General features: G+C 42.1%; 1 protein-coding gene across 1 annotated transcript in view; it reads right to left on the bottom strand.

Moving 5' to 3' along the window:
- RPH3A (rabphilin 3A) overlaps window positions 1–23,153 on the bottom strand; it is a 179,590-nt gene extending 156,437 nt beyond the window's left edge. The window contains exon 1 of the mRNA XM_074297249.1: window positions 22,996–23,153. The gene's annotated coding sequence lies outside the window, so the exon portion shown is untranslated. The remainder of the gene's footprint in view (window positions 1–22,995) is intronic.
- Between the last annotated feature and the right edge of the window lie 2,167 nt (window positions 23,154–25,320).

A 25,320-nucleotide genomic window follows, 5' to 3' on the forward strand; every position in this document is an offset into this window, starting at 1 on the left:
AGAAGGAAGGAAGGAAGGAAGGAAGGAAGGAAGGAAGGAAGGAAGGAAAGAAGGAAGGAAGGAAGGAAGGAAGGAAGGAAGGAAGGAAGGAAGGAAAGAAAGAAAGGAAAGAAGGAAGGGGAAGCTGAGACATCAGAAAAAAGCAAGGCAGGAGGCTTCAGAGAATTGACAGAGGCAGGGTCTAGGGGACAAGGAGGCACACAGTTAAAAAAAAAAAACTAGTTTCTTTGGCTTCTACCCTGACTTCTTATCTCTTTTTAAAGAATGAGAATGGGGTGACTAGGTGACACAATGACACTAGAGGAAGACCTGAATTAAAATTCAGCTTCAGACACTCACTAGCTGTATGACCCTGGGTAAGTCACTTCACTCTGTGTATCCTAGTTTCCTCATCTGTAATATGAGCTGGGGAAGGAAATGGCAAACCATTCCATAATCTTTGCCAAGAAAACCTCAAATGGATTTATGAAGAGTTGGGCATGACTGAAAAATAAGTGAACATCTTGAAAGGGATGAGAAAGGCTGTTCGAGTTTCCAAATCAATCTGACCTACACTGCCCACTTTACCAAGTGGCTGAACTTGAGCCCTCACTAGCTTTGTAAAGTCAACCCTGTATTTTAAAAAGAAAGGAAAGAACTGAAGTCTCTCCCTTTCTCCCACAATATTCCATCTTTTCTGCTTTTTCATTCAATTGTCTCCCACGCCCGGATCCTAAAGAATATGACTCAGAAGTAAGGGAAACATTTAAATAAAAAAGGCAAGATTTTGATAGGCCAGAGGATGGCCACAGGAAAAGAGACCCATTTGCAGAACAGTTTTAATCTGATTTGACCAGTATTTATCATCATCATTCATTCATTACAAAGCCAGTGCAGTATAGTTAATAAAGAACCAAGCTCAGAATCAGGAAGATCTGAATTCAAATCTTGCCTCTGATACATACAACTTTCTGTGCAATTCAAGACAATTTCTCTGAAGTGCCCAAAGTAACTTTCTAAGAAAAGAAAGTGAATATTTATTAAATGCTATTAAATACTATGTGCCAAGCACTGTGCTTAGCATTTATAAATATTATCTCCTTTGATCCCCCACCAACAACTCTGGAAGACAGGTACAATTATTATCTTTATTTTACATTTAGGAAAACTGAGGCAAATAGAGGTGGATTGGTTTATCTTGGGTTACACAACTAGTAATGTGTCTGAGACCAGATTTGTCACCTCTCTGGATAGATTTCAAGGGATCAATGAACTTGAATAAGGGAAAAAAACATCTTTAGTTCAATATTACAGATTTCCTATGGAACCTTATGCGTGTTATTTTATGCATTTAAGAATATCATTTTAGAGGAAGGTATACCAGACTGACAGAAGAGTTCTTGATACAAAAATGGTTAAGAATATCTATTCTAAGACAACAAATCACAGAACAATTACATTGGTTGGGGGAGGTAGTTTTCTCTTTCGAAATTTTCTACACAAATGAGATCATAAATGTGGACCAAAAACTAATAACATATTGGTAAAATGAATCCTTCCTAACTCTGTGACCCTAGACAGGTCACTTTGCCCTGTGTGCCTCAGTTTCCTCATCTGTAATATCAGCTGGAGAAGGAAATGGAAAATCATTCCAGTATCTCTGCCAAGAAAACTCCAAAGAGGTTCATGAGAAGTTAGGTATAACTGAAAAACAACTGAATATCTTAAAAGGGATGAGAAAGGCACAGTGTATAGAGTTCTGGGAATCCTGCCTTAGATATTAACTGTGGGACCCTGGGAAACTCATCTAACTTGTTTGCCTCAGTTTCCTCAAAAGCAAAATGGAGATACCTAAGTAGTTACCTTGCAGAGTTGTTGTGAAGATCAAAGGAGATATTTTTGTAAAACACTTGGAACATTGTGGGCTAATTCCTTCCCACTTTCCACCATTGGTTCAAATCTTAATTCTTCCCCTTGCCTGTGTGATTCTGGGTAAGACACTCTTATTTCACTGGACTTCAGTTTCCTCAGCTACAAAATGGGGGTAGTAATATGGTCTTGAGGATAAAAATCCCTTCTCTTCCATCAGTAGGAGTAACTGGAAGAGACAAAAAGACTTAACATGTGAAAGCAATTTGTCAGCCTTAAGTGCTAGTAACATAAATGGAAAGCATCACCATTATTAAATCCATAAGACCATAGATGTAGGGTAGGAAGGGACCAATTTTCAGATTAGGAAACTGAGGCACAAAATGATCAGGAGCCTCACCAGTTAGTAAATAGAAGAGACAAGTTCTCTATCTCCCATTTCTATTCAACTTTCACTGTACCTCCCTGATTATTCTCCCCATTTTACAGATGGAGAAACTGAGATTTAGAAAAGTTGAGCCATTTACCCAAGGTCATCCCATTCAGCTTTGGGCAGAGCCAGCATTAGAGACCAGCTCTCCAATGTTCTCCATAGTCTAAGATTCTTCCCAGATTCCAGAGCTTTCTGCTTCTGTTCTCTGCATCTATCCACCTCTGCCTGGCTGGCAGCTGAATGATCGCGAGGGTCCGTGCTCCCTGGTCCAGACCGCTCAGCCCTGCAATGCAGCTTTCTTAACTACTGAGTAAGTCTGCCACCTCCAGCAGCTGCTACAGCCGGGCACCCAGGGGATCTTTCTATTGACAAAAGCTTAATGCGATTAATCAGGTGGAAAAGGTGGGGGTGGGGTGGGCTTTGCAGAAATAGCTTCCCTTTTTCCATCATTGCCTCCATTGCCAGGATAAGATCACCGGATGGCAGAGCACCCCCAGACCAACCAGCTTGTCACCCCTGTTTGCATGTATAGATTATTTTAAAATAATTCAATGAGCACTCTGGAGTCAGAGACCCTGAGTCTGAATGACATCTCTTCTTACTTGTACTACCTATGGGATCTGCAGCAAATAATCCTACCTGTCCAGGTCTCAGTTTCCTCATCTATAAAATAGGAGGCTAGGACTAGGAGGCCCTTCCAGCTCTAGAGCCAGGTCTCATGCTGTGTGTGGCTGGAAATGACTGGTCCAAGCTTAAACTGACTGTGAGATTGCCTGACTATGCGGGATTGGGAGGGACAATCAAGTGAGTATTTATTAAGTGACTAGTATACTGCTATTAATCATGACTAGCATTTGTATATAGATACTATCTTACAACTCTGAGAGGTAGGTGCTATTATTATCCCCATTTTATAGTTGGGAAAACTGAGGCAGGCTAAGATGAAATGACTTGCCTAGAGTCATATAGCTAATAAGTATTGGAGGCTAGTTTTGAACTGAGTTTTCCCGAGTCCAGGTTCTAGCTCTTTATCTATTGAGAGAGATAATATAAAAACCCTTGAAGAATGAATATAGTAGAGACCTATTCCATGATGTATTCGCTCACCTACTCAGGCCAATTTTTCTAAGTGGGTCTTTTGGCTAATAACGAAATAGTCATCCCCAAGAAAGGGTGCCCCTTTTTTTTTCAGAGGCAGCACGTAGGTGGCTTAGTGGATAGAGAGTAGGGGCTGGACTCAGGAAAACCTGAATTCAAATCCAGCCTCAGACACTTACAAGCTGTGTGATCTTGGACAAGTCACTTAATCTGTTTGTCTACAAGGCAATTAGGTTGCTCAGTGAATATAGCCCCAGGCCTGAAACTGAGTTCAAAACCCTCCTCAGATGCTTATTAACTATATGACTCTAAGCAACTCATTTAATTTCAGTCTGTTTCAGTTTTCCCAACTGTAAAATGGGGGTAATAGCAGCATTGATTTCTCAGGTTTGTTGTGAAGATCAAATGAAATAATATCTGTAAAAAGCATTTATCACAGTACCTAGGCACTCAATACTTGCTTATTCCCTTTTTCTCCCCTTCCCTTTACCAGTCTCTCCCTCCCCAAAAGTGCAGGGGCTGTTTGGACATGGCCAATCATTAATTAATTCAGACTATTCACTAAAAGGTCAAATACTGAAGCTGAAATTTAAATATTTTGGACCTATTGGAAAAGACCATGGTTTGGGAAAGGATTGAAGGGAAAAGAAAAAGGGAATGGCAGAGGGTGAGATGGATAGAGAGTATCATGGAAGCAATGACAGAGTTCAGCAGATAGTGGAGGATAGAGGGCCTGGGTGGGCTCTGAGCCATCAGATCACAATGAAGAGTCGAATACAGAAATGACTGAACACAACAGCAATGCCCTCATGGGTAAAATTTGTGAGCAGACCCAAAAGACCAGTGGACTGGCACCAGGAACAGTGCTAGCTGCAGCATGATTCAGGGAAGAGAGAGAAAGAGTCCAGGGAGTAAACTATAGAGAACTCCCTTGCCTGCTGGCCCAGCCCTCAACTTGGCTTCTTCCTAGCCTGTGTTTCCAATGGGCCATAGATTCCAAGCTGGAAAGAACTATAAGGATCCTCTGGGTTGGATTCTTTACCTTTTGTGTATAGGCCAGGACCCTTCGGGCAATTCCACAGACCCTTCCCAGAATTTAAATGCCTAAAATAAAGCTCATGGTGTCACAAAGAAAACCAATGATATTATAAAATATAATTATCAGATTGTTTAAAAAAAAACTCATGCTTTAGTCCAACCCCCTCATTGAAGAGAGGGAATGGAGACCCAGAAAGCGGAAATAATTTAACCCCAAGTCACAAAAGTAAAAAGTAAAAAAAAAGTAAAAGTAAAAGTAAATTAAAAAGCACAAGAGCCAGGATTTGAAGCCTTGGACTCCAGATGTTATTCTCAAGGCCATAGCAGCATGTCTTTCCCTCTAGTCAAGGTATCTAGGTTATCCTGGGGAATTCACAACTCAGGATTCAACAATAGAAAAGCAACTGAAGGTAAGGCCATTTATTGATCACTCCCTTCCCCTTTGAGGGCCTCAGTTTCCTCCTCTTAAAAATGATGGAATTGGAGTAGAGGATCCCTAAAATCCTTTCTGGATTTGGAACTTTGAATTCTGTCTTGAATATTTACCATATGCCATAGTCACTACACAAACATGCAATCTGTGCAAGCAGAGGGTCTTACCCTAAAGTCCTGGAACTTAAAGTATTGGCTGGTTGGTCAATTATTGTCTTTCATTCTCAAAGAGGGACAAAATGGCATTGCTATCTATGCTCTTACTCTAAATCCTGGAACTGTAAGTATTGGCTGGTTGGTCGGTTGTTGTCTTTCAATCTCGAAGAGGGTCAAAATGACATTGCTATGTTAGAATCATTAGTGTGTCCAATTGTGGCTGATCAGACCAATACGAGCTTCACATGCTCTGCAACAGGTTAGGTATGTGTATGTGTGTATGTATATGTATATATGTGTATAACTGAATAGCTATTTCATCATAATTTGTTCCCTTTGAAATTCTCTATATTTTACTTAATGCATTTTAAAACATAATTCTGAATAAGTCTATAAATTTAACCAGACCAAAGTAAAGAGGGGATAGGTGGAAGGGACAAACATTTATTAAGCACCTACTATATGCTTGTGTTACGCATTTGACAAATATATTATCTCATTAAATCTTAGATTGCCATGACCCAGACCTGGTGTAGAAGATTCACATTATAGTCATGTTAGAAAGTGAACTTGGATTCATTATCTGAACCAATCCCTCCCACCACTATCATCATCAGCACCCCCATCACCACTATCATCACTACTACCATCATCACCACCACCACCATCAGATTAGGTTGATCCCACAGATTTAGAGTTGTAAACGACTTCAAAGATTATCTAGTCTAACCACATCCTTTTACAGATAAAAAAAGGTAAGATGACTTGTCCAAGATCACACAGGTAGTAAATCAACCTAATAGGTGGTATTTGAACCTAGGTCCAATTCTTTCCGTTCTACATCTCTTTCTCCCCACTAGTTCCCTGTTTCCTAAGTCCATTGACCAGGACATGCCCAGCTCTATTCCAAGTTGGAAGGTTGGGGAGGTACAAGAGGAAAAGGGAGAAAGGGGTCTTCTGTTAGGTCAGTTTGGATCATTGTCTGCAGGATGAATGGGAGGAGAAGGGGAGAGGAAAGAAACTAGGAAGGAGAGGAAAGAAACATGGCTTGCAGGAATCCAGATAAGAAGTGATAGGGTCTGAACCAGAGAGGCTGTATGAGGGCAGAAAGAGATGAGGATGGAAAATCCAAAGGGCAAGTCATTGCACCCCAAGTGGAGAGAGCAAAGAATGAATGGAGGGAGGGGTGGTGGAATTGAGAAAAATAGCCTCCTAATTTCTAGAAGAATTTAATTCAACTCATATCTTAAAAATGATTCTGGTTGGAGTTTATATTGCATTTACAGCTAGGAGACTGAGACCAAGAGAAGGGAGGAAAATTCCCAAATTCCCAAATTTCTTCTTCGATCCTACCTACCCTCTCCCAGCTTGGACATTTCCTGTTCTGGCGCCCCTGTCAGTTCTGACATTCTTTGTTTTAAGGCCCCTCCTAGCACTGGCATTCTCTGTTACAAAGCCCTTCCCAGCCCTGGCATTCCCTATTCCAAGGCCCTTTCCAGTTCTGACATCCCCTGTTCTAAGATTTCTCCCACCTCTGACATTCCCTGTTCTAAGGTCCCGACCAGCTCTAGCATTTCCTGTTCTAAGGCCCCTATTAGTTCTGGCATTCTATGCTCTAAGAACCTTCTCACTACTGACTTTCTGTGTTCCAAGATCCAAGATCTGTGTTCAATTCTTCCTCCAGTTCTGACATTCTATGATCTAATGATCTTCCCAGATTTTAGATTCTGTGTTCTAAGTCTCCTCCCAGCTTCCTAAAGTAATAACTAGCCACAGGAATTCCCTGGAGATTACATCTCCCTTCCCTCATGCACTGCCAAGGCAGCCTCAGGCAGCCTTGGAGCCCTGCTCAGTTTGCTGCTTCCTCCCTGAGGGCCTGGCCCTTCCTGGGGCTTCAGGCCCCTCAGATCCTGCTGCTGAGTACAGGCAACTCTTTGCCCTCTTATTCTCCTACTGCCTTCCCTTTGCCAAGCGTTCCATTTTTCCCATTCATTCTGAGCCAACAGAAATCTTCTGTTCCATCTGTAGTTAGAATGTTCAGGGACAGAAGGGATCAAGCCCAGCTCTGGAAACAGGATTTAGCAAAGAGACTGTTTCCTACCAGCTAACCCCCTGATCAAGCACAGGGGCTTCTCCTTGAGAAGGGAGATATCCAATCATGGCATGTGGATAAGGAAAACAGGGAGAGGAGAATAAAGGGATACATCATTACCATGGGCACACACAAATACAAACAAACAGATATATGCATTCATATATACACACATATATGTCTATCACAATAACACATTTCTAAATTGTTTTAGAGAAAACAGACACCAAATCTGTGAGATTATGATGACCAAATTTGGCTCTGAAGAACAGAAATAAAAGCCACTTCCTTCTCCTGCCCCCCTTTTTTGTAGAGAGGGCTAATCCTCAGTATGAGGCACTATAGATAGTGCCAGACTTGGTTGAGATGTTGGTTATTTTTGGTAAAGTATTTTTTTTCTTTTTATTCTTTGCTCTAAGGAATAACTCTCAGAGAAGAGGAGGAACATACTGGGAAATGAAGATTATGTAAAAATGGGAAAGACCAATAAAAGTTTAAAAAATAAGAAAGAACATTAAAATTATTTCTGGGAAAGACCAGTTGAGGTAGACCTTAGAGGTTATCTAATTCAGCTCTTCTGCTTTAGAAATAAGGAAACTGAGGGAAGGTAAAAGTCTTGTCCAAGGTCACACAGTGATTAAGAGGCAGAATCAGGACTCAAACCCATGTCAGATGCCTGAAAACTCAGCTATTTCTCATCTAATCCAACACCTTTTTACAGAAGAGGAAACTGAGTTCTACAGTGACTTTCTCAAAAATATAAAAAAATAAATAAATAGTTAAGCTGGAATTGAAACACAAATTGTCTGACTTCCAAGTCAATGGCATCTCTTCCCTACATGGAAACTCCATGTCCTGTTGCTCATTAATGTGTCCTCTTTGATTTAGCATCTTAGGGCCCCAGGGATCTCTCTTAAGACCACAGTGACTTATGGTCACACAGCTAGTATATGCTAATGGTAGAACTTGAACTTCAGTCTTCCTGACTCCAAGAACAACTCTTTATCCCTACAGCAGGCTACAGATGAAAACAACAACTGGAGCTCAGAGATATTCAGGGACTTAAATATCTAGTAAATATCAATTATATCCACGTGGAGCTGTCCAGCAAGATAGAAAGGTAGAACAAAAGGTTAATACGCCATAACATCTGTCTGGCAGTGATAATAGAAGATGAACTTCTGTCATTGGAAGATCCAGTTGTACCATCATCCCAAAGACTTCTCATTGACAAAGGACTTCATCTTTACTTACTCAAACTGGCTTACAAACCATTAGTACAGTTTGTCACATTGAGGGAATTTGTCCATATTCTTCCTCCCCTTCCCACCCCCAGTGAAAGCTAAAGTATAATGTGTTGGATTGTTATTTTTCATCGGTTCATTTTTAAGAGAACCAGCGAGATTATAGGTGATTTGCATGTGAATTGGATTTAAGCAAGGAAGAGTTGCATAAAGTTGCCAGTCTGCTCTCTCTTCCAAAGCCATCAAAGTCCACTGGCAAGACAAAAGTCAAAATGATTGCCAGTGGTCCAGGATGTACTGGATTACCTTGGTCTTTCTGATGTGTGACCAAGCTGTAAGTTCTCCACAGCATCTACTTCAGCTGCCTTTCTGACCATTGGAACAAACTGTTCTCATCCCATTCCCCCAGGAAAAGTCTTCACATCCTTGAGATAGATCATCTTCCTAATTCACCACTGGGTTTGAGGATTATCAGTTGGTTAGCTGTTTTAGCTTGTCTGCTGAGATGGTTTCACTAGGGTACAGTGACCACAGTATGCATGACCACTGTGCATGCTATGGCTTCTTGGAGACACGGGTAAGAGTTGAGTGATTAGTGAACTTCAAAGATGGATAAGTAGCCTTGAAAGAGGTTCAGCAAACCCTCACATCAGAGGTGCTAGTCCTCCTGAACAAGGCCCCACTGAAAGGTTAATATGTTGATGAGATAGATGAATAGGTAGGTACATAGATACATAAACGTATCACACAGACAGAAGAATAGAAAAAGGAAAAGAGATAAGATAGATAACAGAGGATAGAAAGAGGAGGAGAAGGAAGAGGGAGATGATAAATAAGAAAGAGACAGAGACAGATGGACAGAGAAAAAGAGAGAGAGAGAAAGAGGGAAAGAGAGAGAGAGAGAGATAGAAGAGAGAGAGAGAGAGAGAGAGAGAGAGAGAGAGAGAGAGAGAGAGAGAGAGAATCTCTTCTATAAGAAAATAAACATTTATGAAGTAACTGTGTTCCAGGTACATGCTAAACACTTTACTAATATTGCTTCATTTGAACCTCACAACAGCGGGGCAAGGTAGACAGATGGAGCAAAGCATTATAAAATATCAGACAATGGTAAAGAGGCTGAAACACTAGGGTTCACTTCACCCCCACCTTACAAAGAAGAGGAGATCGGAGGAAAGGGGAGACCTGAGATATGTATTCAAATAACTGAAGAGCTGGTATATGGAGATATAGTCTCCTTAGCCCCCAAGGGCAGAACTAGGAGGAATATTGGAAGATACAAAAAGCAGGTTAAGGCTTTTATATGAGGGAAATTTTCCCAATAATTAGAACTATCCAAAAATATAGTGGACCCCTCAGAAGGCCATAGAAATATAGAAACTTAGAAGGAACAGGGAGCCATCAGGTCTGACATCCTTCATTTCACAATGAGAAAACTGAGGCCCTGAAAGTTTCAGTTACTTGCCCAAAGTCACACAAGTAATAAATATTAGAAGCAGAAAGGGCTCCTCTCAATGAGGTTTTTCAAGCAAAAGCTGAGTAATTATATGTTGAGTATGTTATAGTGAAGGACTCCTTTTGAGGTATGGATTAGACTTGATGGTCACTGAGATCCCATTAAAATTCTATAATTCTGTGACTCGGAGCATATCAAAATACAGTTGATTTATCATTATTCATATAGGGGAAGGGAGGGACAAATGGACATAGGAGAGGTAATTTTTCAGATATAATGCGAATTCACATAACAATTCTGAATGTTGCATTGCCTTTTTTAAGGAAACTAATCACAGAAACATGAAACCATAGAATGTCAGAATTAGGAGGAAACTTAGAAGAGGGAATGCAGAGCTGGGAGAGACCCAAGAAAATTTAGTGTAATGGAAAGAACACTGAACTGAAAATCAGATGATGTGGGTTCCAGTCATTCTTAATTAGTTTTCCTGTGGCCCTGGACAACCTCTATCTCCCTCGGTTTCCTTTATCTGTAAAATGGAAGTATTAATAGTACTTACTTCCCAGAGTTGTGCTGCTGAAATGAGATAATATTTATAAAGCTCTTTACAATCCTTAAAGTGCTATTTAAAAGCCAGCTGTTGTTGTTTTGTCAACTTGTTATAGTTCCTGATACCAAGTAAGGACTTACCAAATTGTGTTGACCAAATAACACTGTGTGCTTTTCTCACTTTCATAAACTGTCTGTGATATGGTGGAATTGATGTCCTAGAGAGTGGGAAGTGGGTGAGATAGAGATAGGAAGAGAGTCGAACTCAAACAAAAAATGAAATAAAAAAACAACAAAACTAAAACTAAAAATATAGTTAGGAAAAAGGTCACAAAGGGACTCTGAAGCAAATGGGATTTGGGGTGATGGTTTTATTAAGTAATTTTGTAAATAGCCTTGATTATAAGGCTTTATAATTTTGTAAATAGCTTTGATTTTTAAAGCTTTATGTAAGACGATGGTTTTAATTCATTTTTGTTGGTTGAACTTAGATTTAGAATTTTAAAAAATATATAGGAAAAATGCCATGGGCCTTTTCTTCCAAAAGAATGTGAGTAAGCCTTCCAGTGGAGGACTGAGAGTTCATTGCAATCCACTGAGGTAAATACACAGGGGCAAGCTATAGTTACAGCTGAGAACAGCTGTCCTTCCTGGAATTGAAATTCCATTCTGGTGAGAATCTCATTTGGCATCACCTTTTCCTCTGGACTTCCTCTCTCTATTTCCTACCCCCAGTATCTGGTCATCAGTCCAATAGAAGACTACACATTGTCCTACAGCTTTATACCAACCATGTCAAGATCAATTCCACAGCTCAGCCCCCATGAAATGGACCCAGCTAAGTCCACTCTTACAATAACATAATAGAAAGAAAAATGAAGGACCCAGGTTCAAACCCAAAACCCAGCTTTAATCCTTATTAGCAGTATAAACCTCAGTTTCCTCATCTATGAAATGGATAGAAAAATATTTGTATAGTAGTACAAATAGCCTGATAATATGACCTCACAAGGTTATTGGATTACAGGAAGTAAAACTATTTTCAGTTCTAACTACAGCTCTGCTCTCTACATTTACTTCAATGGTTTGCTATAAACTTTCTGTCATCTCTCCACAGACTTTGATTTTGTTGTTGTTGCTGTAGTAGTAGTAGTAGTAGTAGTAGTAGTAGTAGTAGTAGTAGTAGTAGTAGTAGTAGTAGTAGTAGTAGTAGTAGTAATAGTAGTAGTAGTAGTAGTAGTAGTAGTAGTAGTAGTAGTAGTAGTAGTAGTAGTAGTAGTAGTAATAGAGAATAGAGAGTAATAGAGAGAATAGAATAGTAGTAGTAGTTGCTATTGTTGTTGTTGTTGTTGTTCAGGACAGCTAGGTGACACAGTAAATAAAGTGCTAAGTCTGAAGTCAGGAAGATCTGAGTTTAAATCTGGTCTTAGAAACTTACCAGCTATATGACCCTAGACAAGTCATTTAACTCTGCCTCAGTTTCCTCATCTATAAAATAAGCTGGAGAAGGAAATTACAAACCATTCCAGACCTTTGTCAAGAAAATTCTAAAAAGGTACAGGGAAGGTTGGACATGACTGAAAAACAACTAAACAATAATTTGGTCATCACTTGGCAGTTTTACTCACAGTTTTCTGAAAAAAAAGAAGCCCCATGACTTTGTAAAGTTTTAGGAGCCATTATATTATGAAGTGTTATTTGAAATATCAACTTTATTTGGGCATGGTGGTGCACACCTTCAGTCCCTGGTACTATGAAGACCATGGTTGGTGGCTACTTGAGTTTAGGATTTCTGAGCTTTAATGGGTTACATACATCAGCTAAGTTTGAACTAAGTCTGACATCAATATGGTGAGCCCTGTGCTTCCTAAGGAGGGAAGAAAACCAGCACAGGTTGGGAAAGAAGAGACAAAAGGAAGAAGGGAGGATGAGAGGAAGTGAAGAAGGAAGAAAATGAAGAAAGGAAGTAGGGAGAGAGGGAATAAAGAAAGAAGAAATGATGAAGAAAGAGGGAGGGAAGGAAAGAAGGAAGGAAGAGAGAGGGAAAGAGGGAGGGAGGAAAAGAGAAAAGAAAGAAAGAAAGAAAGAAAGAAAGAAAGAAAGAAAGAAAGAAAAGAAAGAAAGAAAGAAAGAAAGAAAGAAAGAAAGAAAGAAAGAAAGAAAGAAAGAAAGAAAGAAAGAAAAGAAAGAAAGAAAGAAAGAAAGAAAGAGAAGGAGGGAGGGAGGGAGGGAGGAAGGAAAGGAAGGAAGGAAGGAAGGAAGGAAGGAAGGAAGGAAGGAAGGAAGGAAGGAAGGAAGGAAGGAAGGGAAGGAAGGAAGGAAGGAAGGAAGGAAGGAAGGAAGGAAGGAAGGAAAGAAAGAAAGAAAGAAAGAGAAGAGAGAGGGAGGGAGGGAAGAAGAGAGGGAGGGAGGGAGGGAGGGAGGGAGGAATGAAGGAAGGTTTTAAAAAGCAACCACTTCTCCATTTCTCCAGTATCTCTCACTCAGGGGCACAAAGTTCAATTTGATTCAGTTCATTTCCATTTAAGTGCCTATTAAAACCAGAAAGGATCTTAGAGAAGAAATAATGAAACCTATGTCCCTCCTCTTAGCAGAGAAGGGGAACAACAAGGACAGCATGTTGTATACATTGTCAGAAAAGGTTTTTGTATCAAATGTTCTTACTTACTTATCTGAGTGGCAAAAGGAGAGGTTGATGGGGGGTGGGAGGCAGAGGAGAGGGGGAAAGGAGAAGAAAGGAAAATAAGCATTTCTATAGGGCCTACTATGTGCCTGGCACTCTGCTATGTGCTTTACACATATTATCTCATTTGACCCAACTAGATTGGAAAAAGACTGAAAGACAGAAATAAAAATGTCTTTTTTTCAGTGCCTACTATATAGCAGGCACTGCCCTGTGGATCCAGAGACCACAAAAATGAGTCTTTGACTTCAAGGAGCTTCCAGATGCCGTAGCAAAGTAAAGAATCCACACTGAGCATTCCTAGATCCAAGAATACTAGTCCCTAATTTGGCTATTAGTCAAGAGGCCATGTACTTTCTGGCTGAATTTATTTTTAGCTGGCATAACAAAAATAAAATGGCCCTTCATCATCAGCATCAAGGTCCCAGCTCAGCACCTCGGCCAGGGATCCAACCAGCCTTTGTTACGAGTCACTAACCTTTGGCTCCTGGAGAAGGACCTGGCTGGCTGGGAGCCTGCAATAGCAAGATATTCATCCCTGTTTCCACCTTCACTGCTGAGAGTGGAGGGGGAGGGAGGAAGGGGGGTGGAATCTCTGGGATTCTAATTCCTGGCAGACAGATGAACTTAGCATTGGACTCTTGCTGAAAACAGAACTAACATGAAACCTCCCTCTCTCTCTCTAATGGGACGAGGGCTGGATTTCTAGGAAGGACGGCCCTATTCAATTGGCATTTTTCCTCATGCTGACACCTCCATTCCTAATGCAAACTCTCCCTAAAATGCCACAGATATTGAACTGCAGGAGCTTTTAGTCTCATCTCTTAATTCTGTGGAGGCTGAAATTGAGACCCAGAGACATCAAGGTCCTTGTTAATGGTCACAAAGACATTAAGTGGCAAAGTGAGATTCAAACCCAAGTCTTCTGACCACAAATTCAATGCTCTTTCCACAATATACTGTTGCCTCTACCAGTCGTGGGACATTCTCTGACTTCTGAAATTCTCCATTTACAGCATCCCTGGTTCCCATAGACCAGGGGTCCTCAAACTTTTTAAATAGGGGGCCAGTTCACTGTCCCTCAGATTGCTGGAGGACCAGACTATAGTAAAAACAAAAGCTCACACTCTGTCTTTGCCCCTCAGCCCATTTGCCATAACCTGGTGGGCTTCATAAACATCCTCAGTGGGACACATCTGGCCCAAGGGCCGTAGTTTGAGAACCCCTGCCATAAAGTCCTCGAAGATAAGGTTACTCTTTGTTGGCTTGTACTTGCTGGATTAATTGCATTAGGGATGGAATTATACTCAACCACCCATATTCTCATTCAGTCCCCCCGCCTTGTGACCAATGACATGAATTCTTGGACACATGCATGGAATTTCTAGTCTTGTCTCATTTCCAGAACACAAACAAACTAGCCTTATTGCAGTTGTTCATATAGGAAGCTCCATCTCCTTTATAAGGTGCCTTTGCAGTGATCCATGCATAGAATGCACTCCCTCCTCCCCTCTGCCTTTTACATCCTTAAAGATTCAGCTTAAGCATTACACATAAAATTAGTCTAGTTGGAGCCAACAGCCAAGGAAGAGCCCAGCCATCACCTTTGGGGAGAAGCAGAGGATTTTCTCGCCATCAGTCATGGCATGTAGAAACAGAGATAGGCAGCTAGGGAGCACGGTTAATAGAACACTGGATATGGAATCAAATCCAGCCTCAGACACTTACTAGCTGTGTGACCTTGGGTAAGTGACCTGAGTTTGCTTCAGCTGCTCAACTGTAAAATGGAAATTATAATAGCACATAGCTTCTAGGGTTGTTGAAAGCCCAAATGAGGTAATGTTTGTAAAGTACTTAGCATGATTACTATAAATGCTATTATTATTATGTATATAATATGTATAATGTTCTTACATTGATATATTATTATATATAAATTATATTAGTATTGTTATTATGCAGGTACTCTCCCAGAAAACATCTCATTCAGCACTTTGAGAGTCAATTCTTGAGAAATCAAGGGACAGATGGGAGCAGAGAATTGGAATTTTATATATATATATGGAATTATATATATATATATATATATATAATATATATATATATATATATATATATATATATATATATGTATGTATAGGTTGTCTCCCCTGATCACATGTAAACTCCCTGAAGATAGGGGAAGTTTCATTTTTGTCTGCATCCCCACGATCTAGCACTGTGTTTCACATATAGTGGAACTAAATCCATGCTCGTTGATTGGTTGAGTCTGTTGCCAGAATGAATTATATCCCTCTAACCACTCTGGAATCAAAGCCATAGCCATGACCACATTCTAGCAATTGTAAAAGAAGTAATAATAATAATAACAATAACTATTTGCTTTTAAATTTGTTTTAAGTTTGCTTTAAGTTTGCAAACTGTTTTAAATCCATTATTTCTTATTTTCATAACAGCACTGGGAGATAGGTATTATAACAATTATCCCCATTTTATAGTTGAAAAAACTGAAGTTGGAGCAGCTAGGCAGCATAGTTGATAGAGCACCAGCTCTTAAGTCTGGAGGACCTGAGTTCAAATCTGATCTCAGACACTTAACATTTCCTGGCTGTGTGACCCTGGGCAAGTCACTTAACCCCAATTGTGAAGGAAGGAAGGAAGGAAGGAAGGAAGGAAGGAAGGAAGGAAGGAAGGAAGGAAGGAAGGAAGGAAGGAAGGAAGGAAGGAAGGAAGGAAGGAAGGAAGGAAGGAAGGAAGGAAGGAAGGAAGGAAGGAAGGAGGGAGAGAGGGAGGAAGGGAGGGAGGGAGAGAAGGAAGGAGGGAGGGAGGGAGGCTGTAAATATTTTGAAAATAAAGAGCTATTATTTTAAAATTTTTAAAAGAAAAAGCTTAGGCTTAGAGAAGTAATGTAACTTTTGATTTGGTACTATGAGATGGCTGAGAGGAGGCAAAAGACTTTTTGAAGTCTACTCTTTTGCTTTTCCCTGTATGCCCAATGCTTAGCACAGTGTCACAGTAAAGTATTAATAAATGATTGTTGACTGACAACTAACCCAGAGAGTAAATAGGAGGGCCATGATTTGAAGCTGGTATTCTAACTGTAAATCTGTGCTATACAGCTTATTAGAATCTAGTCAATGTCTGTACCAAGACAACTAGCATTAATTCAGTACCTACTATGTGCTGAGTACTATGTTAAGTTCTGGGATACAAAGTAAGGCAAAAGATAGTTCCTACCCTCAAGGAGCTTACAATTTACTGAAACCACAAGCAAAGAATCATGTACAAACTAGATATATACAGGTTAAGTTGAAGATAATCAATAGTGGGAAGGCACTAGCATTAAGATTAAGGAAGATCAGGAAATGTTTTCTCTAGAAGATAGGATTTTAGCAGGGACAATGCCACAGGGAAATCCTTCATTCCCCAAAGACTCATGGGATGCAAAGGTGTGAGATGATCTCCAGAAGTTATGGTGTCTATCCTCTAGTCTCTGAGCTCATTGTACTCAAACTATATTTGGAAAGGTCTCCAAGCCCTCTGGTGTCTCAAGGATTTGGGAGTATCTTCTCCCATAGATCATTTTTATGTTTCAATGCATGTAAGATTACAAATATAGGGGTTGTGTGTGAAAGACAGAGACAGAGAGAGGAAGAGAGGGAAAGAGAGCGAAAGGGAAAGAGAGACAGAGACAGAGAGAGAGAGAGAGAGAGACAGAGAGAGAGAGAGAGAGAGAGAGAGAGAGAGAGAGACAGAGACAGAGACAGAGAGAGACAGAGAGAGACAGAGAGACAGAGACAGAGAGAAGAGAGAAGAGAGAGAGGAGAGAGAGCAAGAGAGAGAGAAGAGAGAGAGAGAGAGACAGAGAGAGAGAGAAAGAGAGAGCAGAGAGACAGAGACAGAGAGACAGAGAGAGACAGAGACAGAGAGAAGAGAGAGAGAAGAGAGAGAGCAAGAGAGAGAGAGAGAGAGAGAGGAGAGAGAGAAAGAGATGAGAGAGGAGAGAGACAGAGAGAGAGAGAGAGAGAGAGAGAGAGAGAGAGAGAGAGAGAGAGAGAGGAGAGAGAAAGAGAGGAGAGAGAGAGAGAGGAGAGAGAGAGAAAAAAGAGAGAGAAGAGAGAGAAGGAAAAAGAGAGAGGAGAGAGGAGACAGAGACAGAGAGAGAGAGACAGAGAAAGAGAAGAAAGAGAGAAGAGAGAGAAAGAGAGAGGAGAGAGAGAAAGAGAGAGAGAGAGAGAGAGAGAGAGAGAGAGAGAGAGAGAGAGAGAGAGAGAGAGAGAGAGAGAGAGAGAGAGAAGAGAAGAGATAGAGCACTGCCTTTGGGCATTATCTTTTGTCAAAAATCTGAATCAACTTTCTGAAATCTCTCCCCCTCCCCCCTTTTGAGCTATAGACTCTGCCAGGGAGCCAGGTGCTGGTATTCAAATGTCCTCAAATAACACGGCATGAATCCAAAGCTGTTTTCATTCACAAGATGCCTGTCACTCTGCAGGTTCCTTTCTATTAAGTGGGGGTGTGTGAAGGGGGGAGGGGTGTGGTATTTGAATTTCCCTGTATGGAGGATTATGTTGGTGAGATGTGATGAGTTTTCCCCCCCAAAATAAATCCTTCCCAGACCGATCATTGTGGAGCTGTCAGATGAGTTTCCTCCTGTGAATTAATTGTAAGGAAGGGGAGAAAAAAAAAAGAAAAGAAAAAAGAAAGAAAGAAAGAAAAAAAAAAAACAGGCCAGCTCCCGTGTTACCTCTGATTGCTCAGCCTTCAGTTGTTGGCAAAGCCCCAGTACAATGTAATCCAAGCAGGCCCGATATCAGTGAGTCTAATACAGCAATACAATTACTTCTCGGAGCCCATCGTGCCACTGCAGACTTCTGCTCTCTGCACCACACCGACACCCTGCCAAATTCTTTCTCCCAGGCACCTGCTCAGCTTGGTGGGCTGGGGAACTGGGAACAGGTCTCCATGGGGAGAAGGGGCTATGGGACTCTCCCTCAATGACTATGGGGCCTGCATAAGAGACAGATTATGTCAGAACTGGGAAGGAACAAGAGCATGGAGCCAGGTGAGCCCTTAGAATGGAGAATTTGAGTAGTGGGAGGTATCTTAGAACAGGGAATGTCAGAGCTGGGAGGACTCTTAGGACATGTAATGTCAAAGGTGTGAGGGGCCTTAGAACAGGGAATGGCAGAACTCCCAGTTCTGACTCTCCAAACCCCTCCTTTTATTAAAAAAAAAAAAAACCAGACGTTCTCTATCAAAGATACAATTACTTCCCAGAATGATTGTGACTTAACCCTTAGCCACACCAGTAGTAAATACTAGAAATGTAAAACTCTTTGCACTGCACTCTGTCCTTGTAGAGTCCCTGAGAGAACGGGCTGAGTTTTATAAAAACTCTGTATTCTCACCCTCCATACCTAGCACAGTGCTCTGCATATTGCAGGTACCCAATGAACATTCCATGAATCAAATTACCCACATTCATATAGTTGCTAAGTTGCATATCTAATTATTATTATGACCTAGAGTCCAGACCTCCTAATTCTCTCCTCTCCCATCCTCTTTATAAAAGGTTTTAAAGATGGATGCCTCATTTTTCATTGGCTACATTCCTCCTTTGATCTTTCTGGAATCAGTTCTGAGATGAATTGATCAATTGATTGGGATTATTTCAGGTGAAGTCCTATTTCAAGGTGTAGAGATGATTTACACGCCCCATTCTTACAGAAAGAATGATCATAATAACTAATGGTACTGCTAGATTTACAAAGAACTCTCAATAATCCCATGAAAGGATTAAGCCAAGTATTATTATTGTCTTTTCATTGGGGGGGGGGCAAATTGAGGTTCACAGAAAGGAACTTGATTTGTTGTATATGCCTGAACAGATCTTTTGTCTCCAAGTCCAATACTCACTCCACCCTCCAACATATCATTGCTGCTGTTGTTACTATCATTGCTGTCATCGTTAGTACTAGTAGTAATATTACTTTATTTCTGTAACTCAAATCAATGTGGTATAATCCCACCGGCACTCAGCCAAGTATATTGCAACAACAGTTTGTCCTCTTATTTTAAAATTCAGATAATCTAATATAAAGCCATTATAACAGCACAGGGCCAATTGTCCAAGTAGATTATAGCAATAAAATGTTGGAGCATCTGCCTGCTCCAAACTATTAACGATGTCATTGTTGTTGAAGCTACTAGTCATTATTTTCCAGTAACCCTTTTTGCCCACTGTATCCATATCTGAATTTCCTGCTTTTACTTTTCTGCCTCCACACCTTTTCTCACACTGTGACCCCCATGAGGAAGGCTCTCCTATTTTCTTTTTCATCTATCCAGCCCCAACCAATCCTTCAAAGTTGATTCAAGCCATACCTCCACCACGAAGCCTTCCTTGATTGTTCCACCACTGCCCAAGTGATGGTGCTTCTCTGAACTGTAGAATGTCTTGGCCATGCCATTCACTGGATCAGAGGGTTCTGATAGAGTGAGAAGCAAATGTAAAGCCAATTCTTTTTTCAGAGATGAGGAGTTTAAGTGACTTACCCAACATTACAAAAGTAGCTTCAGAGACAGAAAATATCCTTAGGCGATTCAGCCCCCACCTGAAGTATGAGTCAGTTCCCTTTACCAGATCCCACAAGTGGTCATCCAGGAACTGCTTAAATGCTTTCACTTTCCAATGCAGCCAATGGACAGCTCTAGTGGATAGGAGAGTCTTCCTTTTCCTGAGCAGGTATCTATCTATCTATCCACCTCTCAATTAACTTTTTTTCTTTGGTCCAAACCCTTCTCTTGGGACTCATATAAAATAAATCCATCTACTCATCCCCATGACAGCCCTTCAGATATTTGGAGACAGGGATGACAGGAGCAGAGAATCATGGAATTGTGTATTTGGAAGACGGACGTGAGAGCATCTAGGTCAAACTACACCTGAACAAGAACAGCATCTACAATAAGGAACCATAGGACCAAAGACTGAGAGCCAGAAGAGACCTTAAAACATAAAATATTAAATCTAGAAGGAATTTTAGACTATTTGACATAGAACAGTGCATATCAGAGCTGGGAGAGATCTTAATATCAGCTAGTCTAACCCCACGTTTTATGAAGGAGAAAACCAGCAGCTAGAAATGTAAAGTGTCACACAGGTAGTAAAAACATGATTTGAACCCAAGCACTCTGATGCTAATAGAGCACTCTTTCCACTGGACCATGCTATTTCGGGCCCTTTTCCCCACTTGATTCTTTCTGAATCAAGCAGGAGCAGTATCTAAGAGGGGGAGATATTCTATATGGCTAAATTATTCACTACAGCCACCAGAGGTTGGGAAATTCTGATGCCTTCAAGAAGATAGGGGAGGAAATAAATATTTCATTGACATCAGAATGCATAAGGAAGGTGTGTGGTGGTAGTCACCAATTCCTAAGTCTCTGTTTATAGCACCATCGAAACTCTCAATTCTCAGTGTCAACTGAATCATTTAAATTCATCAACTCCATCCCACCAGTGTACAAGACTAGAGTTTATTTTTATTCTAGGTTAAAGCTACAGCTGTTACACAGAAATAAACCATTTTCACTTTTTGTTGCCTTGATGCCATTTATTAGGTTGCCTAATTTCGTGCCCATTTCCCCACTTGAAAGATTTAAAGAGCAAAGAAGATGTCCATATGTCTACATCATTCATATTAGAAATCCCAAGTACTCCATGCTGGACATGGGAGTGTGTGAGTGCACATATGTGTACACACAGACAGGAACACACACACAATTTGACAAAGACCAAATGGAATATCTAAAAACCAGCACCCTGGAGATGGCATCTTGATTCTAACTCTCCAGCCCAGAAAAGTTGGCTGGGGCATCTGTGAAGCAGTAAGAATAAAGAAGCAGCACATGGAAGCGTTGGGATTCACCCAGACCTTCTCCTCAAGTGTTCCTGTCTTTTCCTCATATGCCCTGCAATCAATCTCAAAATGTCCAAACTAGAAAGGATCTCTAGAACTCATTTCCTCCAACCCCCAGTATACAGTGAGGCTCTAAGAAGAGGACCCACTTGTCTAAAGCCCAGAAGGAAGTAAATGGCAAAGCCAAGACTGGAATCCAGTTCCCCTAAGTCTTTGGCCACTTCTCTTCATATACACAGTGCAGTCTCTCTGATTTCTTCTCTCCCCAATGCACCACACTGCACCAATTTAAACTGGGTGAGGGGGAGGGACAGAGGGAGATGTGGTCCTTTTGGAGCTTAGCCACCCCAGGAACAGGAGGACAAAAATAGAGGGGGATAAGGGGGAAATGAAAGAGATAGGAGATTTTACAACTCAAACTCTATGACTGCTATCTCATAGTCACTCAACAAGTCCCTGATGAGGTCAGGAATAGGAGCCAGGAGCCAATTTTCCATCTTCAGCACTAACCACCAGACCACACTTTCCTTCTCCCTAAGAATGTTTGCCTTCCTAAGCTTCCTCTACAGTGGCAAATCCTAGAAATTAGGCTTTTTATGTGCTTTAGAGATGAATAAAATTAACAAAGACCAGGCACATGAATGGTCTTCATTTCACATCCACCACAGTTGAGTATTCTATTCCTTCAGCCCACAAAGACCAAAGTAGAAAGCTGAAAGGTGGAGGTGAAGTGCCTTCTGAGGTGATCCCTAAAACACTAACAAAAAGGGGCATTCACTTCAAAAGACTGAAATTATTAGTTGGGTGGAAACAAGCAACAACAATAGCAACAAAATCCCAGCTTCAAAGCAGCACAGATTCGTGCCAATAACATCTTTTTTTTTTTTCTTTTTAAAGATTAAATTTGGGGTTCTCAGATTTTGTTATAGGAGACCACAACCTCTCTCTCAATCAGGCTGCTGCAACCTGCACCACTGGGATCCCAGCCATGTCGCCAAGGGTCAGAGAAAGAATCAAAGCTAGAGAAACTGATCTGAAGGCAGAGGTTGGAACCTTATCTGGGCTCTGCCCCAAGCCCCTTTCCCTCCACAGCAGAACCTTGGACAGCACCACTCTCCTAAGTCTCCCTCCCCTCATGTGAAAAGGCTCACCCAGAGCTGAGCAAGCAGAACCTGGAACATTCATTATCCAGTTCCTCTGCAGTCTAGCTGGACACTGGTCACCAAGAAAGGTACCTCATAGATCTGCTAGCAAATAGCACAAATAGCACCCTGACCAAACTTACCCATCGGGCTATCCCTAGGACGGGTTCCGGAGCTGAGCTCACGCACCCAGGCAAGGGTTAAGCAGCTAGTTATGTGGGTCCTGGTTATCTTCTCGTTTCTCATGCAAACCAAAGTCTATAGCTCTCACTCTACACTTCCCAGCTCCCCCACCCAACCATTTAATTCATTCATCGCATTTAGAGAACTGCCTTTTACTTTTAAAGAGCTTGAGTATATATAGCTACATGTATATGTACATATATACTCAAGCTCTTTAAAAGTGTATATATATAAAACATGTATGGAATAAATATTTATATTTAGCCATGAGGAAATCACCCCATCTCCCCGGCCAGCAGGCAGTAATCTCCCCGGGGCTCTCTCATTGCCTCTCAGGTGATAAAACACTGCAGATGTGTTCAAAGAGACATGATCCACACAGACCCACATGCATCCCTCGTCCCCCCTGCCAACCTCCTGCTCCACTGCCCACCTCCGCTCCTCCGCTCCGCTCCAAGCCAGCCCACTGCCCCACAGAGAGGAAGGGCATCTACCTGGGCACAGAGGACCCAAGGTGGGATGCGACCCCCAGTCTGCAGCCAATACTTGCCCACCCTCTGCCTTAAGGAAGATGCTGTGTCCTTATCGCTCCCTTAACAGCTTGGAGCTTCGGCAGGGGTCCCTCTACACTCTCCTCACCTCCAGATTGAGCCAATCCCATCCCCCCTCCCTATCCCTGAGACATGCAGGAACCAAAAGAAAAAAAAAGGAAACACTACTCTACATCTCTGGCTGGTGGCGATGGAAAAGTCGGCACAGCTGTCAGAGTCGGGATCAAGAAGAGAAATGCTCCCTCTGGTTGCCCTCAGCACAGCCAGGCAGCCTTCTGCCTCTGCCTCTCTGGCTCACTCTCCTCTCCCTCGCTCACACAGGCAACTCTCCGGGACTGCCGGGAGCAGGCAAATAAATAGCGTCCCAGTGCCCAAAGCTGGGGCTGTCGCTGCCGCTGCTGCAGAGCTCTGTGCAAACAGCCAAGATGTGGACCAGCAATTCCCCCCCCCCCCCCGCAGGGTGAGGCGAGCCTGTCTACCACCCGTGATTTATTTGCAAGATGCCTGGGAAAGGAGGGGGTGGAGGTGGGGCTGGGGCTGGGGAGCTGGGTGGGGGGAGCCACATACAGATCCCGGGCAGAGCAGAAATGAAGGGACATGGTCACAGTTGGCAGAATGCAATAGCATCCCCCCCCCCGAAAAGAAAGAGCCATAGTATGATGTGATTGAAAGAGAACTGAGTCTGAAGTCCAAAGTGGGGAGGGTCTGGGTTCAAATCCGGCTTGCCACATGCTCCTCAAGTGATCCTGGGTAAATCCCTTCCCTCCTCCAGACCTCAATTTCCCCATATGTAAAATGGGGGGAGGGGGAATGAACTTCATGCTCAAAAGCCCAAATATTAGAAATAAAGGAAAGACAAAGACTAGAACCCCTGGAGCAATGGAGACCATACTCAGTGGTTAGAGCTGGAGAGGAGAGAGTGTGAACAGATGAAGAGAGAAAGGGGAGGTCGGGGTTGAAATGAGGCTTCATGCTCCCACATGCACACAGAAGGGTGAATGCCTGCCTACCACCACCCAGTCATTCTAATATTAGTCCCTGCCGCCCAGCTCAGTGTTACTGTACCTTGGAAGCAGTCAGCAGAGTCCCCACGCTCCCCCTTTGCTGAACCGAACTGCTGTTCTCCTCCCCTCAAAAGAGGCAGTTGGAAAGACCCCCCACCCTCTCTCCCTCACTAAGTCTCTGTTCAGACACAAGTGGTTTGCTTTCTTTCTATGAAACATCCCCCCCTTCTGAGGCTGGATTTCTGCTGCTCTCCAGGTAGCCCCAGATCTCTGCCCTCAGATAGCTGGCCTTCTCTGATTTCACAATGCGCAGCCAGAGGATGCAGAGTCAGGCTGGATAAATGGTTCACAAAGGAGAATAACTTTGAAAATCCTGCTCTTTCTCTGGAGGACCCCGTGCCAGGAGCCAAATCCTTTGGGGAGCAGACAAATTCAAGATGGCCACGGCCACCTTTGGGTATAAAGAGGGCATGAGGGAAAATGTTTCCGAGTCTCTAAATTCTTCTTGGGTGACTTCAGAAGGGACATTCAAGGTTATCTGGCTCAATCCCTTCATTTGATAAAGAAGCTAAGACCCTCCCCCCCAAAAAAGTGGAAAGACTTAATCAAGATCACCTAAATAACAAGAGGCCAAGCTGGGATTTGAACCTAACTGCCAACATTATACCGCCTCTCTAGGCTCTATGCTCATACATCTATTAAATGTCTGAGGGGGACTCAAGGAATCAGAAGTCAAGAGACTGGGACAAGTTTCAACTGATTTGTTGAAACTTACTAGACTTGGCCAAGCAGCTCAGTCAAGGCCATATGGCGCAGTGGAAAGAGACCTGATTTGGGGAGCAGACAAATCCTTTGGGGAGCAGACAAATTCAAGACGGCCACGGCCACCTTTGGGTATAAAGAGGGCATGAGTGAAAATGTTTCCGAGTCTCTAATTCTTCTTGGGTGACTTCAGAAGGGACATTCAAGGTTATCTGGCTCAATCCCTTCATTTGATAGATAAAGAAGCTAAGACCCTCCCCCCCCCCAAAAAAAAAGTGGAAAGACTTAATCAAGATCACCTAAATAACAAGAGGCTAAGCTGGGATTTGAACCTAACTGCCAACATTATACCGCCTCTCTAGGCTCTATGCTCATACATCTATTAAATGTCTGAGGGGGATTCAAGGAATCAGAAGTCAAGAGACTGGGACAAGTTTCAACTGATTTGTTGAAACTTACTAGACTTGGCCAAGCAGCTCAGTCAAGGCCATATGGCGCAGTGGAAAGAGACCTGATTTGGGGAGCAGACAAATCCTTTGGGGAGCAGACAAATTCAAGACGGCCACGGCCACCTTTGGGTATAAAGAGGGCATGAGTGAAAATGTTTCCGAGTCTCTAATTCTTCTTGGGTGACTTCAGAAGGGACATTCAAGGTTATCTGGCTCAATCCCTTCATTTGATAGATAAAGAAGCTAAGACCCTCCCCCCCCCAAAAAAAAAGTGGAAA

Source organism: Sminthopsis crassicaudata, chromosome 1 (assembly GCF_048593235.1).
Source record: "Sminthopsis crassicaudata isolate SCR6 chromosome 1, ASM4859323v1, whole genome shotgun sequence".
NCBI lineage: Eukaryota > Metazoa > Chordata > Mammalia > Dasyuromorphia > Dasyuridae > Sminthopsis > Sminthopsis crassicaudata.